Raw genomic sequence first — 19,162 nt, forward strand, 5'->3', positions numbered from 1 at the left:
ACTTGCAGATGATGGAGTGGTGTCTGTCGTAGGATCAAACGAATCCGACCTGCAAGAACCCTTACAAGATACTTTGAACAATTTTTCAACCTGGGCCATTGGGCTAGGGATCGAATTCTCCACGGAGAAAACAGAGATGGTGGTTTTTTCTAGGAAGCATAGACCAGCAAAACCAAAGCTTCAACTTTTGGGTAAACCGATCACTCATGCTATGTCATTCAAATATCTTGGGGTCTGGTTCGACTCCAAATGTACTTGGGGGGCCCATATTAGGTATCTGAGTAAAAAATGTCAACAAAGAATAAACTTTCTCCGTACAATTACCGGCACCTGGTGGGGAGCCCACCCCGAAGATCTTATAATGTTGTATCGAACAACTATTCTCTCAGTGATGGAGTATGGCAGTTTCTGTTTTCAATCAGCTGCCAAAACACACCTCATTAAACTCGAGCGAATTCAGTATCTTTGTCTCCGTATTGCGTTGGGATGTATGCCCTCAACGCATACCATGAGCCTCGAGGTTTTGGCAGGCGTACTCCCACTAAAAGATCGCTTCAATTTATTATCTCTTCGGTTCCTCATCCGGTGTAAGGTTATGAACCCATTGGTGATCGGAAATTTTGAGCAGCTGATCGAGCTAAATTTTCATTCTGGATTCATGAGCTCATATCATGAATTCGTCTCCATGCAGGTTGATCCTTCTTCGTATATTCCCAACCGTGTTTGTTTTCCTGACTACATCAATTCCTCTGTGCATTTTGATCTGTTCATGAAGCAGGATATCCATGGAATTCCAGATTATCATCGATCGGGGATCGTTCCTACGATTTTCGAAGCAAAGTATGGGCGTGTCAATTGTGATAATATGTACTTTACTGATGGGTCCTCTATGAATGAGTCCACAGGATTTGGAGTGTTCAACAATTTTTTTAGCACCTCACACAGTCTTCAGAATCCTTGCTCAGTGTATATTGCTGAATTGGCAGCAATTCATTGGGCGCTGGACAGCGTCGCCTCACGACCTGTTGAACACTATTACATTGTGACGGATAGTCTGAGCTCTGTCGAAGCTATCCGTTCAGTGAGGCCGGAAAAGCACTCGCCGTACTTCCTTGAGAGAATACGAGAAATTTTGAGTGCTTTATCCAGACGCTGTTATGTCATTACCTTTGTCTGGGTCCCTTCACATTGCTCAATTCCGGGTAATGAGAGGGCTGACTCATTAGCAAAGGTAGGTGCAATTGAAGGCGAAATTTATCAGCGTCAAATCGCCTTCAATGAATTTTATTCTTTAGTTCGTAAAAATACCATCGTTAACTGGCAACGCAAATGGAACGAAGATGAATTGGGCCGGTGGCTCCACTCAATTATCCCTAAGGTTAGCCTCAATCCGTGGTTCAAAAGTCTGGACTTGAGTCGGGACTTTATTTGCACCTTCTCCCGACTCATGTCCAATCACTGTTCGTTAGACGCGCTGCTTTTTCGTTTTAATCTTGCCAACAGCAATCTCTGCGGTTGTGGCCATGGTTACCACGACATCGAACACGTTGTTTGGTCGTGCGAGTTGTATCTTGTCGCCAGATCGAATTTAGAAAACTCCCTTCGGGCTGGAGGAAAGCAGTCCAATGTGCCGGTGAGAGATGTGTTGGCTCGGTTAGACCTTGATTACATGTCCCAAATATATGTTTTCCTTAAAGCTATCGATTTTCGAGTGTGATTGTTCATACATCCTTTTCCCCTCCTTTTCGTCCTTCGCGAGCTATCGGTTCCCTTCCTACTAACATTAGAATAAGTTAAATTGTAAACATATATTAAATGTAAGGATAGTTTTAAGAATTGAGTGTGAAGTGTCAGTGTGAATGAGAATGTGAATGTGAATGTGAATGTGAATGTGAGTGCGAGTGTAAACACACATCTCCTTACATCCCATCCTTTTCCTAATGAAAATGTGTCACCCTTCTAAACTCGAGTCGACCGCGAGTAATCGGTTTCCTATTTCATTAACCATAGAATTAAGGAAACAACATGTTGATATATGCTAGTTGAAATATAGTTAAGAGTTTGGCTCCATTAAACTTATGTAACTGAGCCTGTAAAAATAATCGGATTAATAAAAAAAAAAAAAAAATGACTCCAAACAGTAAATAATACGCGAGCCCCTGAGCACGACCCCTGTTTTATGCTGCCTACGCTCAGTTTGCATTGGTTGGGATAGGGTTGCCGGAGCCCCGGTACATTCTCGTAAACGGCTACTGTCAAAATTTCAGCCGAATCGGACTCGTAGTTTTGTTTTGACCGTGTGTGGAAGCGAGCGTGTCCGCGGAATTTGTAAAAATGGAAAAAAAATGGAAATTCCGCCGTCGCCACGGCCGGTCGAATTGCACTACGAACTGCCGCCCCATCCATCGTATTCTCCAGATTTGACCCCGTGCGACTTTTTGTTGTTTCCAAACTTGAAAAGTCACTCGCCGGGCAGAAATTTGAGTCGAATGATGAGGTCATCGCCGCCACGGAGGCCTACTTTGCAGACCTCAAGAAAACGTATTTTTCAGATGTATTAAAGCCGTTGGAGCATACCTGCGTCAAGTGTATCGAGCTAAAAGGAGACTATGTTGAGAAATAAATCGCCACTTTTCCAAAGTTTTTGTTTTTTTTTGTTGTAGGCGAAGTACTTATCGAGCTGCCTTCGTGAGTTTGTTCTAGGATTGGGCGATCTTGGATCAATATTGAGAAGATCGATTTTTTCAATTTTTTTTTATCTAAGACAAACTTTTTGTAAATTTGTTCAATTTGGCTTGCTAACAAAGTCAGTTTGGTCATTCTTCTTTTTTATTCCGTACAAATACTGACAGGATGAGAGCTAGCGACAACTACTAAGGGTTGTTGTTGAGTTTCTAATGATGCTTATTCAATTAATTTATTAAATTTAATGATTCCATGATGGTACAAGATGAATGCTCCGATGAAAACCCTTTTTTCCGGGATCTATTTTTTTGTGGCTTTCATGTTGAGAGGCAGAACAAACTGCTTTTTATAGAATAGAATCATGAAATTTTTATTCTATGTTCAAAGAAAAGACGATAGTCATATAAAATAAATAGATAAATTGGATATAATGCTTTCGATTTTCTAAAGATCGATTCGGTAAAGATCGATTCATTTGTACCGATTTAATCAGTTAATTGTTAATTGGTTCCCTACGCCGTTTAGTCAATCAAATCATCAATATATTTATAAAAATCGCCCAATCCTAATGTTAATTTAATTTTATTAAATTAACAGGGATTTTACAATTCTTAGTTCCTTAGTAGTGCCACAAATTTTCAAAATTTATTCACGAATGGAAGAAATAACTTTTTCCCAGTGTCGGATGAATTCTCTTCTGTTGGAACTCAACATCATATCTGTCATAATGAGTATAACACGAGACGCGTGAACTTTGCCTAGTATAATGAACAAAATAGCATGAATGAGTTTCGAAAAGCCTGCATTCAAGCACTATTCTTCCTTATAATTTTAAATGATTATCACGAAAGCCAAATTGATATAAATTGCTTGCAGTGAATATTTATTGAGAACGTGTTTTATTTCCATATTTAGACAAAAAAAGAAAGGACCAACGATCCGGAAAAAGGAAAGTTATTGGTTTCGTTAAGCGTTGACCGATGTGCGGCGGTAAGTGGTTGAGCGACCAAAATAGCATCGGAATAGGATATTCGTATTCCGATTGTGATTCTCCTGCTTTTTAAAGCCCTTTCACCCAATACCATTATCTCCGCCCAGAGAGGTATCTGAGCAGAGTTCTATTAGAGATGATGTGTAGGGATCCTGTCTACAGCGCCACAAAATGTCTCCGCCCACACCGAGAAAAAATTTCATATCAGATTTATCTGTACGACACATATATTTTTGCAATCTAGCCTCGCATATAAATTACATCAATCTTGCACATGGAATTGAATTTTATGTGCGGTTGCATATAATAATGGATTCATTCTAAAAACGTACTCAAAATCGATTCTTTCTACTTTATGAAACACAAAATAGGGAAAAAGTCAATTTCGGCAATGTTTTTATATTTATAGTCAGGAATTATATGGACATTGTGTTATACAGAAGGGACACAAAAATGGCATAATACATTTTTTCATTAAACTATTACTATTACTCTTAATACAATAATCACTAATACTTAATTATCTTCATTTTCCATTGATGAGAATTCATTAGATTTCGGGAACGAAAGCTTGTTCATGATATTGTGAAAAGATATTGGAGGCCCATCAATATCACTTGATCTAATTATGTTTACAATATTTGTCTTATAGATGGCTTCATATGCGAGAAAATGTTCATTAAATTCACCAAAAATCCATTGTTCACCTACGACATAAATAACAACTTCAACTGGAAGGAACTCTATTACTTCCATTAGACTAACTGAATGAATCCGCAAAAGTTACAAATAACGCTTCGTACATCACTCAAAATCGAGCATTTCTACGTTACGGTTCGTGTGAGATCATAGAACTTTTGAACATGTACCTTTGGAGGTATCAGCCCGTTTAAGCAAGGACACCAATTTCGACGAATACTCATCCTTGTAATCCAAGGACACTTGCGTAATAAGTTCAGATAAAGTATATTCTAATTGGCTTAGTCCCTCATTCTGTGCAGAATATAACATTCGAAAGTCAATATCAATCTGGAATATGACAAACATTACTTATGATTATTTGAAAATATCATTTGAATATTAAATACTACTTGCATGTTGATATCCGTAATCCTGTTTATAATGACGAAAATCTTTCAAAAGTGTATCGACAGCGAGTGTCTTCTGAAGATTTTGTTTTCTCTTACCAAAGCTCAATGACCATTTTTCTAATGTTGTCGTCCACGGTTGGATGTTCAATTGGAGCCAAGTTATTGCTTCATAACCAACTACGTTAAGAGTCTTCATAGAACTTGGTTTGAGCTTTTTTGATTGATGAGCTTCCTCTGATTTCTCACGAGTCGCTCTTTTTTGTTTGAGGTTAAACATTTTGTTTTAGATCTTTCCTCCTGGGTTGCGTTTGCCACCACACCGGGGGATGAAATATAATTCCTCAAAGAGTCACCAAAATGTTTACGTAACATTTAATCTCCGTACGAAAAATGAGTAGTTCGCCCCTCATTAAAAGGTTTATCTTGTAGATAAATCGTTGTTATGCAATTCATGTATATATTTTGTTATTTCTTAGTTACCTTTTTTCCTGTTTGAATAGATGTACAATTGATGAGGCGTATTCTTCTAGTATATTTTCCGTGGTTTTGATTCCAAGACTCAGATAGTATTCCGCTATTATGCCTACAAGCTGTTACTTTTTTCCAAGAGCGATTTTTCCGTGATAGAGTTTTCCAGTAGAGATTTCAGCTGGTTTGGACCAAACGAATTATTCATAGGCTGAGATAGATATTCTCTTCAAGTAATAATTTCGAAGAACTAAAAAAAGTAAACTTACGGTATCTTGCTGCCATGTGAAAATCCGATGAAGAAAGATTTCATCGACATCTACAAACAGCGATTCGGATAAATATTTTGCAAGTTCGTTTTTTGTTATGGTTCCAAGAGTCGATGTACTGTAACCACGAGCTGATGAAGATTTATGGTTAAATGTAACTAAAATATGGAACATGAAATGAAGGTACCCTCGAAAAACTGCAACAGCTCTGCTGGAAGCTTGAGGATTTCAAGAGTACGTTCAGAGAGTTTTTTCCAAAAATGACATTTTTCAAAAATTCATAACATGTGAACTACTGAACCGATTTAGACGGTAGACATATCAAATTAAAGCTTACAAGCTAGTCATTCTTGGAAAAATGCTAAGCTTACAAAAATTTAGGTTTTGGTTTTGTCATTATTGATTGTATTTGTTTTTTATAGTTTTCATGGTCTCGGGACCAAGGGCGCTATATTTTTTTTATATTTTTTATGGTAAGCTGAGGATTTTTCAGGGAGGCGTTTTTTTTTTGTTTTTGAGTTATGATTTTTAAAAGTTACCCGATGGTTCAAAAAATCATTTTTCCCTTTTTTCCCAAAAATGACTTTTTACAAAAATTTATAACTTTTGAACTACTGGACAGATTCAGATAATCGACATATCAAATTAAAGCCTACTAGCTAGCCTTTCTTCAAAAAATAAATATATAAAAACACACCAGACAATTATTTGGATTATAGTCACATACATCCAATCTAGTCGCATAGAAATATTGGACGAAAACTGAAAAAATGTTAACTTTGAAAAATCATAACTTAAAAACGAAAAATAACACCTCTCTGGTATTTGGATGTATTATGTGAAAAACCTGGGCTTCCAGGAAAAAATATAAAAAAATATAGCGCTCTTGGTCTCGAAACGATGTAAGTTATAGAAAACAAATATAATCAATAATTACGAAAACAAAATCCATTTCTATTCAGAGTGTAATATTGTGTAAAACAAGACTAGCTTATTGACTTTAATTTGATATGACGATCATTTGAATCGGTTCAGCAGATCAAAAGTTATGATTTTTTGTAGTGGAGAAATTGGGAAAAAATGATTTTTCGGACCATCGGTTATCTTTGAAAAACAATAATTCAAAAACGAAAAAAATCATCTCCCTGGTTTCGAGGTATGCTATGTGAAAAATTCTCAGCTTTCTTTCCAGAAAAAATATTAAAGAAATATAGCGCCTTCGGTCCCAAGACCATAAAAACTACAAAAAACAAATACAATCAATAATAACGAAGACATAATTCAAATTTTCTGCAGCTATAGTATTTTACCAAAAAAGTCCAGCTAATTGGCTTTAGTTCAATATATCGTATATCTGAATTTGTACAGTGGTTCAATTTTTTGTCATGAATTTTTTTAAAAAGTCATTTTTGGCAAAAATGCGAAAAAAATGAAAAAATGATCGGACCGCCCTAAAATGTAAATGGTCACCCTAACAAAACAAAAAAAAATAAAAAAATACGAATCTAATAATTTGCGATAAAGAACAAAACTACCACTTTTGACGACAATCTGAGAAACACTATATCGGTTTGGCATGGAATGGCTGTATTATAATATAATAGCAAACTTTGATTGCGTTTTTCTCAGTTGCTGATTTTGGAACATGGGACAACTATACGTAGAACGGCAGATTGATACTGCGGAGATGATGTCTTTATTTCTTTTATTCTCTACACGTGAAAATATCCAATCAGAATCCTCTCTCTCAACATTCCCTGTATCACCCATATTTGTATGTACTTCACTAACTCCTAATCGTATACCAAACTGATGAAGCAAACATCCCACGCCCTTTCATATAATTATGCGGAAATGAAATCGAATAATTCTATGATGGTTTTTTGCTACTATCGGACAGCATGTGGATCTATACTACATTTCTCTCTGCGTGGCGACCACAAAATAGCGGGGAAACTCATTATGGAGGGGTGGGCGACGTTTCTTGTTGACAGGATATTCCCGAAAGCTTTCCGCTTTGTCGAAATGATTGCCGACGACTGCACGGAAGGAAGAACCAAATGTATGTGGGGAAAAATGTCATATTTTATGGCCTATTATTTCGCAATTTTCCATTGTTGGGGGATCGAACACCGTTCGTAGTGGAATGCGATTTGTTTCAAGAGGCCGAACTTCAGACGAAATTTCAACCCACTACTGTGGCGTATTCCAGAAAGCGTGCTTGAATGGGGGAGCCGCAAAATATATACTGGTGGGTTTGGCGTTCGATTTCTTTAGTTATTTTCCGCGCTTTCCAGCGAATGATTGGAATTCTTTTTCGCGCGTTTCTGGGGACATTCACGTGAACCGAGTGGTTAAAAGTTTTTCCAAGAAATTACCACAAAACGCTGTCTCTACGAAGTGCATTAAGGTGCAGAAGATGAATGCCATAAATTTGATTCCAAAAATAAATATAATTTTTAATTTGCTAGCAAAGTTTGCCTCTACAGACTGGTGTCTTCATAAGGAGTGCTAGGTCACAACGTGAGTTAAAGTTTTTGTTTTTTTTGCTACTGCTTGCATGTGAAATATCCACTAATATACCGAGGAAACTAGCTTTTCACGAAGTTTATCTTGGGAAAACTACAGGTAAAGGGCAAAGTTTCCGCTCTAAAACGGCGCAAACACAGCGAGCTACACACGCTGTTATCGTGAAAACTTGGACTTGTTTCCGTCGCATTCATAATCACCACCGCTATCACGAGATATTGAGCAAATATTTATAAAGTTAAATGGAAGGGAAAGATATTTTCGTCGAGGCCAGCGTGCTTCGGGTTCTGTGTGAGCTGCCAAACCGTACATACTCTCAGCTCATACTGACAGCTTGGTGCTAAACCGCATTGTTGAGTTATGGTGACAGCTCGGAGTTGAAATGAGGAAAATTTTGCACTTTTAGTGCCTTCGTGCTAAATGAATATGAGCTCCCCCGGTGATACTGGTCTCAAGAATAAACCGCGCTAAGTTTCTCGATTGATGTCATTCGGAATGTGGTCTCCTGTGGTTTTGAAAATGTATTCAAAATGTAAACTTTGTGGAATAGACCGAAAAGGCACACATTTGTTAACTCATCAGCTTTATGTCGGTGAACCCAACTTTTTTACATCTGCGAGCCCCTTAATTTGCCATTGAGTGTCCCGTGGTTCCCTGAATGATATAATGAATTGATAACGCTAGAAAAAAACGTTCATTTTAAATACCTGTTTTACCGCCTTATCTTAAAATTTTATGCCATGTAACGCAAAAATTCAATGCGACTGTTGTTTTTACAATGTTCATTTTATTTCTTCTCTTCGTCTTGATTTGAAGAAAAAATTGGAATCATCTCGTAGGTACGTAGAATAAGCATCTTCAATACCCATAAGGCGTATTGAAGGCGGTATTACTTATATACATGGTTAGCCAAAATTGGTTAAAATCTATTCCACCGAACAAATCACAATCCGAGGAAACATTTTTCATGTCAAAGTATTCATCCTGGAAAAACAGATACATCTTGTGAAAATGAAAACGGGTTGCGGTTCTCTTTTTGCGTCAGTTGAGGGAAATACCGCTCTTAGCGTTAATTTCCGATTTCAAGATCCAAATCTATTTAGTATTCGTCCAGAACTAACCTTTCAGATTGGCATCAAATTTAGCGAATTCAGATGTTCAAAATTATGTGCAAGGTAAACGATGCCAAGGCAATTATTGAAATTCAAAATCATTTCGATCTTTTTCTTCAATACAAAAACGAACATGAATCCAAATCAAAAATTTTTCAACAGATTTTTTGAAGGCGTTTGATTCGTCTCATGAAATTTTATGTCAAAATCTTAGATCAAATTTTGGTTTTTCCGTTCATGCTTCAAATTCGATTAAATCTTATCTGAAGGGACGAATACAGGCTGTATTCTGCTATGGGATCTTATCCCAATTTCTTCCTGTATTATCAGGGGTTCCTCAAGGCTCTATTCTGGGTCCAATTTTATTTTCCTTGTACATTAATGACTTACCTGAGATAATAATCTCAGGTAAGTTTTAGTAATCTCTAGTAAGCTTCGTTGTTGTTTATTCTTACATAGAATTTCGAAAAAAACCTAATTATCTGTACAGTAAATTACGAGCCACACCGATTACTTGTTCATAAAATATATTTTGCCAAGGCATCATACGTCTAAGTATGGAAACTCATTTTCCGTGTGAGGTGTAGCTCACTGGAATTCTTTACCCACTAGTCTATCTAATCTAGATTCGTTCGCAGCATTTAAGAGAGGATGTACAGAAGATTTTAATTGAAGCAATTTGTAGTTATGTTCTATTTTTGTTTAAATAGTTTGATTATCTTTTAATTTTGTTTCACATTATACTTGTTCTACTTCAATTTAATCAATGTAACGTTAAAAGACAGAAGTCTTAAGTTATGAAATATAAATAAGGTAAATGAAAAAAAAATGAAATATTCAAATTAACGATTCCGAGAGGGTCATACTGACAAGAGAATATCTATGAATTATGAATATAATGAATATGCTTATTAACCATTTCCTGAAATCTGGAGCACCATCAGTACAAACCCATTTCTCCCCACAGTATGATCCCGAATTTGAAAAATTAACAGATTTCACACATGATATCATCAGAAATAAGAATAGTTTCCATGGCATTTTTGTGAAAAACATTTCTCCAATATCACTAGAGCAAACGTATTTAGAAAATTAGTTGTGTATAGGAAGTGGCATTCACATATTCAAAAAGATGAATTATTAAATAGGGTATAAAAACTTCTATCACAAATTAATACTTTGGTGATGTTTGTACTTTCATTCATTCGATAAAGATCTTGTTTGGTACATGCTTAAGTCATGAACATTGTGGATTATTCGATTTAGTAGAAAGACATTCATTATTTTCGCATGAAACTGACAGATTTATTTAGCAAAGGTAGAAAACTGTTTTATTTTGTTTCATAACTTGTTGCCATTTTTAAGATAGTTCTACTGCCTCTCTCGTAGAAATCCCCATCCCTATTGAAGAACAGTACAAAGATCTCTCTTAGATCTTTCTGGGCTTAGAGGTACTTTCTGGGCTTAGAGGCACGGACGTAAACTTCACGAAGGACTTTGAGGACAATTGCTTTTGAAATAAGTTTTCGTAACTGTTCAGAAACACGTAAATTTAATTTATTCAAAACTCCAAATGGTGGCCCAAGAAAAACCGTTTGTTATATGAACCGAACTGAACTTCAAGTTGTTGTGGTAGCAGCAATCTGGAACCATTAATTAATAATAATCTATTTAAACTCATAAAGATACTCATAAATTCAGATAAATTTTCCAACATTAACACGAAAAGCTCGATATTATTTGGTTTTCTTGTATCGTTGTTCATAAATGTACATAAAAATCCTTATTGATAAAAACTAAATGCTTCGGATTGTCCGATTTGGGTCAAATATGCACCGTTCTGTTAGAAAATTTGTTGTAATTCTGAAGGTAGTAGCTTCATAATGCCTCTCTTATAGAAGTCTTCGGCCTTATTGTAAAAAAAACTCTAGCATTAGATTTTTACAATCTTCTATTGATGCCGATTTTTTTATCAATCAAGAACTTTTACAATGCGAGAAAAAGATGGTAATCGCTTGGAACCAGGTCCAGACTGTATGGTGGAGGCATTCAACATCCCAATCATGCTCTCGGAGTTGTGTGGCCTTGCGTTTTCCTCATGGAACACAACACCTCCTCTGTTGATCAATTGTGGACGTTTCTGGCCAATCGCTAGCTTCATACGGTCTATTTGTTAACATTAGAGATCTGAATTTAGTGTATTGAACTATAAAAAAATTTGATTTTTTTAGTGTGAAATATCACCTTTACATCGAGCCTAAGCTTGAGATTGTATGATCGATATTACGCGAGATATTGATCACTAGAGCCAGCTACCGAGAAAATAATGGATTGCTTTTTCCCCAACCTTATACAGTCATACCTCGATAAAAGGCAACCTCGATATAACGTAACTCGATATAACGTAACTTTTACCTCGATATAACGTAACTTTTTAAGATGTCTTAGAATTACAAACGATACAGAAATAGTTTTTTGAGTATAATTTATTTCGAATAAATGTTTCTAGTAAGTTTTGAAACAAATAAGTACTGTAAAACCTTCATTGGCCTTTTTATCAATGTTTTGCAAATATGTCCTATCTAAACCCAATAATATTATATATTTTCAAAATAAGTACTGCCCTAGTTGAAGGAAAGGAAAGGAAATAAAGCTCACTTTTTTTAAACATTTAAATTTATTAAAAAAAATGTTTCACGTCCAGTTTTAATTTTGGATCTCAATCTGGATAACTGAATTATTCAGTGAAAGTTGATTTAATTCAGTTCTGGAAACTTACGACGCATATCGATACATGGTTGAATTTGTACTTCACGGATATTTCACAAACGTAAAAAATTACTCCGATCGGTACATTTAGCTGATTAGAACACTTCAGGAAATATGTTTATGTTACTTTTACCAGAATTTATTTCAAATTTTTCATAAAAAGGAAATTGTGGAAAAGCAATGTTCGGATTGTTTTGTATTACAGTCCACGACAATTTCCCTTATGAAATAAACATACCTTCAACCGGATATTCTTGGGTGATCTTTCCACTTGATATTATGGCAGTTTTTGAACTTTTAGCATAACTTTGAACATGTTTCAAGAACATAATTTAGAGGAACTTCTATTTGGAGATAATGTAAGGCAAACATAGAAACTATAACATAAACATTGATACTAGAGATGAAACGGACATCCGGCCAATATTTGCTAGTTTGATTACTGAAATGTCAAATTTTTTTTCAATATTAGATTTATATTTACTCATAACATTAATTTATGAACAGTATTTAAAATTATCCTGTGGTAAATTATGATGACTAATAAGAAATTGTCAGATGTTGATGATGACAACCGATTACGCTTGGCTTCGTACACCAGGTCTACTTCAGAGAACAGTCTTCGCTGTAATGCTACTGCAAGAAGCTGAGAGATAGACTCTAGCATTCCTTGTCCTCGATTGACTGCTTAGATTTTAATGACCACCAAATTTAGAATCGAATGCAATCGTGATTTACATTTCGTCGATTTCGTTAGCAATGGGATTTTTTCCTGAACGCGACGCTAACTATTATTTTCATTTGCCACTTCGTTGAAACAGTCCTAAAAGGTGTGTCGTGAGTTTCGTGTATGGGGTTTGATTCAGTTTCTTTATTCTTTATTCTTTATTCTTTATTATTATTGATTCATCTGACAGAAATAGTCTTAATGAATAATCTATCACGTTTTAAAATACATGCAGTCTTCTAATACTATTAACAAATTGTGACGTGGACATTCCAAATTCAAACACTGATTCAACGGACGAAAACATGCGGATCATTGCACAAACAGGTTGGTTGTATCCATACAAAGTACGATGAAATCCCGGCTGCATTAGGGATCGGTATCTCAGCATCCTACCCGAGGCTCGAAAGTCCAAAAGCGATAGGAGATACGAGCAGTCGACATCGCCATTGAGTAGTTTAACTACAAACGTCGCTTGTTGAATCTTTCGTCTCCGATCAAGTGTTTCCAGTCCAAGCAAGCGACACCTGTCAGCATATGCTGGTAGGTTCAATGGGTCACGCCACGGTAAATTTCTGAGCGCAAGCCGTACAAACCTCTTTTGCACTCGTTCAATCCTTAGGTTCCACGTGACATCATTAGGAGCCCAAACAGCAGATGCATTCTCCAGGATCGGGCGAACAAGAGAGCAATACAATGCTTTTAGGCAATGTGGGTCCTTGAAATCTTTGGCAATCTTGAATAGAAAACCAAGTTGTCGGTTTGCCCTAGATATGGTCCAGGTATAATGAGAATGGAAGGAAAGTTTAGGATCCAGCACTACGCCAAGATCTACCACTTCATCTACTCTCTCAAGAACATTTTCAACGATGTGATAGTCAAAAATGATTGGGTCCTTGGATCGATGAAAGGTCATTACATGGCATTTACCGATGCTAATAACAAGTTTGTTCTTGCGGCACCAGTGAACAAACTCATCGAGTAGCCTTTGAAGACGTAGACAATCCCCGATGCAACGTACCACGACATAGATCTTCAAATCATCAGCATACATAAGTTTGTTCTTGAAGCCTAACGAAGATGCAGCGTCATTGAAATATAACACGAACAATAAAGGTCCCAAATTGCTTCCTTGTGGGACACCAGATACGCTCACAAACGATGATGATACGCTAGAGCCATGCTTGACACGAAGCTTCCTATCAGTAAGGTACGACGACAACCACGACACCAATCTGTTCGATGCGCCCATCCGTGATAGTTTACACAGTAGCACTTTGTGGTCGATCTTATCAAAAGCTGCCTTTAGGTCTGTGTAGATCACGTCTACCTGTGCCTTTTGTTCTAAAGCTTCGAAACAAGTACTGGTGAAATCCAACAGATTGGTACTTACGGATCTACCGGGAATGAAACCGTGCTGATCGGACGAAATGTGGGACTTAGTAGCATGTAGAATTTGATCACTGACGATAATCTCAAAAATTTTCGATTCAGCGGGGAGGCTGGTTATTCCACGATAGTTCTTCACATTACGTCGATCCCCACTTTTGTGTACAGGTAACATATATGATTCTTTCCAGCACATGGGAAACACTCCTCTTTTAAACGAGTATCTGAAAATGAAGGCAAGCGGCTCTGCAACTGCAATTATGCAGCGACAGAAGACAGATGCAGGGATACCATCCGGTCCAGGAGAAAATGAATTCTTCAATTTCTTGGAGGCGTGGATGATCATTGCAGGTAATATTTCAAACGTATCCAAATCTACTGCATCCGCAACGATGTTAGACGCAGCCAGTTCAGCATCGGAATCGCTAGATGGCTCGGGTTGAAAGACGGAAGCAAAATGTCTCGCGAAGAAGTTGCACGCTTCGGCTTCATCACTGGATTCCTTGTCTTCATACACTAAATTGGACGAAACTATTGGGTTTTTGCGTTTGCTATTGACAAAGCTCCAGAAGGATTTTGGATCACGACGTAGACCAAACTGCACCCTTAATACATGTGATTTGTAGAGTGCAGCATTTAGATGCCTGTAGTCATCGCTTGCATGTTTGAAATTGACTTTTGTAAAGTTGGATCGATGAGTTCGCATACGTCGCTGCCATTGATTGCGTACACGCTTCGCCCTCCGGAGGAGAGGCGTACTCCAAGGAGGTGAAATTGGGCACCGTTTCAAAGGAACGTTCGCAATCAGCCATTGGCGAATGATGTCGCAAAATTTGAATGCCATGTCATGGACGTAACAGCAAAGAGGTGCCGAGGAATGTTTATTGTTTTTGTGTAAAAGTGGATGATAAATCAGATGAACAAAACGAAAACTTTTAGGCAGCTACAGTTGCAACACAAACGTAAGAACGATAATATCGACAACTTTGTCACATTCGCACAACAAACAGTCAATGGACAGTCACTAATTAAAAAATATTTGAGTGCGAAATCACAATAAAAACGGTAAGGAATAACGATCAAAACAAACACCACAATACTGAATGGAGAATGAAATGAGACCGTCGTCTCTTTAGTTCATTTACAGGTCTTGAAGACGACGATGAGCTTTTTTTTCCCTGTTGGATGTGAACAACTGCGTCCATTACTTTGAACTATTGTGGTATACCCCTTTTTTATACTACACTGTTTATTGATGAAGGAGTAGACTGAAAGCTATAGCGAGATAGGTGCCAATCAGGAATAATCTGTTTGATAAAATTTTATAATCCTGATCGGCGACGCAGACCAAATTTTCTTGGGCTCCAGAATAGGCAGTGTCCTGTTACAAGACCAGTGAATGTGCTGAAGTCTTTCTTATTAAGGCATAGCAGCTGTTGAGTAATTTTAATACTCGGCGTAATAAAGTTTTTCGGCTGTTTAATTTTTGCAGCCATCCAATTGGCTGTCACTCCCAGGTCTTCCCATTTATTCAGCTTACTTTTCAACACACAGTCATAAAGTTCACAGAATGATTCTGGACCAGTGAAAGGTGAGTTTGAGCCGTTCCTGGCAAGTTCATCTGCTCGCTAGTTGCCCTCTATACCGCAATGGCCAGGAATCCAGTACAATTGTACCGAACTTATCTGATTTAATTGCCGTAAAATGGAAATGCATTCCCAGACAATTTTTGAAGAGCATTCAAAAGCATTTAGAGCTTTAAGTGTCGCTTGACTGTCTGAGAATATGCAGATGTTAGGCATGTCTATGTCTATATTTAAACATTCTATTATAGCAGTTGTTTCTGCCTGAAAAACTGTTGGCCAGTTTCCCATAGCCACAGAGATTTTTGTTCTGGGATCATACACTCCGGCACTTGTTCTGATTCCCATTTTCGACCCATTAGTGTAGAACATGATTGAACCATTACGAACGTTGGGGCCACCTTCATCCCATACTGAACGAGAATGTTCGATCACTCTGTATGGAATGTCATCACGATGAGCTGTTACTCTCAGAAGATTCGTCGCAAGCAGTGTTGCCACATTTTAATCTGTAGCCGAGGGTTTAAAAATCTTTCTCATCTGTACATTTTCTTCAAAAAATCTGTTCCAAAAATCTGTACCATCGAAAATATTCGTTATATATTTGGTTAGAACGAAAAAAAACTCATTTATTTACTACAAATACTACATTTACATTTGCAAGTCAATTGAGTGTTTGATGAAGCTTATACAATTTCGTCCTTATGAAGCGATACTGCGGCGCAAAAGTCGCCATGTACCTTAATGTTGCTTTCTTTAAATGCAAGGAATGTCACACGCGGAATAAATCTGTACCAATCTGTACTTTTTGAAGAAAATCTGTAATCTGTATCGTACAGAATCTGTAGCAAAAAAAGCGAAAAAATATGTACCTTTCCAGATAAATTCATACGTGTGGCAACACTGGTCGCAAGATATTTTATGTACTCCAATAACATTGTCAGCAACACTGTTTACGTTTCAAGAGCTCTTAAATAGTCTGACTTGATCCTCGGGTCTAAAAAGGTTCCCATTAAGTAACTCTGATCTTCCCTTAAGTAGTTGAATCCATATAAGAAAAATATCATGTTGGAGATTACTTACAGAAAACTTGAATCTCTATTAAAAGATATCCACGGAAACGGAAAATTTATCCATAGTTAATTATTTTTATGTCAAAATGTATTTATTTCTTCTAAAATGTAATCGTTTATTCGTTTCATGTACAAATGCAACGTCTTCCAGTTTCGTATTCACAAATAAAAAGCCGAATATTCAACTGCCGACTGATCATATTTGTCTACGATTATTATCTTAAATGAGCATAAGAATGGTTTTTAAATAATACTCAGTGATAGAAAAAGTTTTTGTGCATTTTTAAGTAACCATGAACAGTTTTACATCAATCAATCAACAACAACAACAATTATAATCAAATTGTTTTTTTTTTGCTTCGATATAACGTAACGAGAAAAAAAAATAAAGTTGCCTTATATCGAGGTATGACTGTACTTGCCTGAAACATTGCCCGTGGTGAATCGTAATAATGATATCACTAGGTGATGCAAATTAAATATCTTATAACTGTGAGTGGTGTCTTGTGGAATTTTTGTGAATTATGTACACTGGATCCTTTTTTACGCGATTTTTTCCGTGTCTTTTCATGTCATTTCATGTCATTTCATTCATTTCATTTTTTTGGCGCGCACGCATCAGTCGCGTAAAAAATAATTCAGTGTTTTTGTTTTCCGAAACAACGACTGACGTCACTATTTTCGAGAACTAAGCATACGAATGCTCACTGGACCTTCTTACCACATGAATAATCGAAATAAGCCACGATATAATTGTCATCTGTTGAAAAACAACCAGTTGAATGATTTCATGATTTGAATTTGAATGATTTAATGGCTCAAATTATCATGCAACCGTGAGTACTTTCAACATTGTTTTGTTTCTTCCATATACATTCCATATTGAATGCAAATAATTACGACACGATATTTTGCTTGCCAATACAGATACACTTCGCCTACTGCTCCACATCTATATGTACCTCATTGGGTAGGTTCATAGCTATTCATGTCCTGGCATTGATATCTTTAGATTAGATGAGTCATTTTTAACACTTAGACGGCCATGATGCCGTACTGCAATCAACAAATTTTTCGCTGGGGCCATGAATGTAGCACTGCACACGCGAAATCTTCCAATGTTTCAAACGTGTGCGCTACATCATAAGTTTTACGTTAAAACTAATATGTTTCCGTTTTCTACTGGCCTCAATACACAGTAGGACACTTCGATTTCATAGCTTGGCATCACTGCTTGTATTATTCTACCAATTACAATTCATCACTGCCCGAAATGCTCCGAAAAGTTTGTTTGTTTCGGAATCGTGGTTTCCTTGTTTGCCAGGCAAAAATAATAGTTTCGTGGTGTGTTATGGTTGACAATGGAAAGTGATTCTACTACGAAATGGTGCGAAGTTATCCTGCCTCTAGATAACGCTCGGCCACACATTGGAAAAACTTTCCAGGAATCTTGAATTGAAATGACGTATCTTGAATTGAAAATTCTTTATCCAATGTAATAACCAAACACAGTACCTGTTGATTATCACTCGTTCAGAACCATGCAGTACGGCTTGATGGAAACATTCTTCCCAAATGTTGATGAAGTATGTATGGGTTTCTTCGAAATCGATGTCGATTTATTGAGAGCGTTTCGTCCTGTTATCAGAAAGACAAAGAAAAGTTGTACATTTTTCATGGTATAAATTCTTATCATCCTTTTTTGGGTGAAAATTAAGTTAATGTTTTAATACGAATAGTACTGTAATAAAATTTGTGCTGGTTTCTAAATAAAAAAAATGTGCGTGATAAAAAACGGATCTGAAAAAAATATTCTAATTAAATAACAAATTCGCAATTTAGCCTTCGAAAATATTATTCTCGCAAATATCGGCAAATATCGTCGCAGTTTGCAAACATTATAGAATCGGAAGATATAGTCCCGCAAGCAAGATATAAAACGATTCTCTTTGTTAATTTCTCTGCGTGGCTTCCGTGAACACATTGCGACATATTTAAACGGTATGATTGCTTCCTTCTACAATAAATCAGAAGACGAAATTTATCTACCTCCGACATGCAAACAGAGAGCAATTCATGATTATGATCATGAAACTCCCGCTCTGCCTCTGCAATCGATATTGGACAATTTATGCTTATCACGCTACTGGTTAAATTTCTGATTCGGAATTTTATTTTTTACGACCTCGTACCTTCACACTTATAACCATATATACACATCAACAGCACGGAACACCTACTTGTTGCGAACCGGCGAGGGGGCTGATTCTCTACGGGACGGTGATTCTGCGAAAACTTTATTGCCCTTTTTATTATGCTGCATTGCACGATTCTTCGAGTATTTTCCTCTTCCTCCCTGAAGGGGGACTGAAGAAATCAACCAACTAATAGACACTTTTCATGGTCCTGTTTCTGGCGCTGGTGATAATCCGTTTTACTTTCCTCAGCTGGTTGTGGTTGGAGCCGGTCCCTGGTC

At 36.9% G+C, this 19,162-nt stretch overlaps 1 protein-coding gene across 4 annotated transcripts in view; it reads left to right on the forward strand.

The window, feature by feature from the left end:
• Window positions 1–19,162, forward strand: part of LOC129779030 (dynein intermediate chain 2, ciliary) — a 61,626-nt gene that overhangs the window by 7,137 nt on the left and 35,327 nt on the right. The window contains exons 1-2 of one of the 4 annotated variants that reach the window (XM_055786270.1): window positions 7,791–7,914; window positions 7,981–8,027. The exons of 1 other annotated variant lie outside the window; for it this stretch is intronic. The gene's annotated coding sequence lies outside the window, so the exon portion shown is untranslated. Of the gene's footprint in view, window positions 1–7,790; window positions 7,915–7,975; window positions 8,028–19,162 lie in introns of those variants that run through there. 2 more of the 4 variants (XM_055786269.1, XM_055786271.1) reach the window with 2 other exon arrangements.

The sequence above is a fragment of the Toxorhynchites rutilus genome, chromosome 3 (genome assembly GCF_029784135.1).
Source record: "Toxorhynchites rutilus septentrionalis strain SRP chromosome 3, ASM2978413v1, whole genome shotgun sequence".
In the NCBI taxonomy this organism is placed as follows: Eukaryota; Metazoa; Arthropoda; class Insecta; order Diptera; family Culicidae; genus Toxorhynchites; species Toxorhynchites rutilus.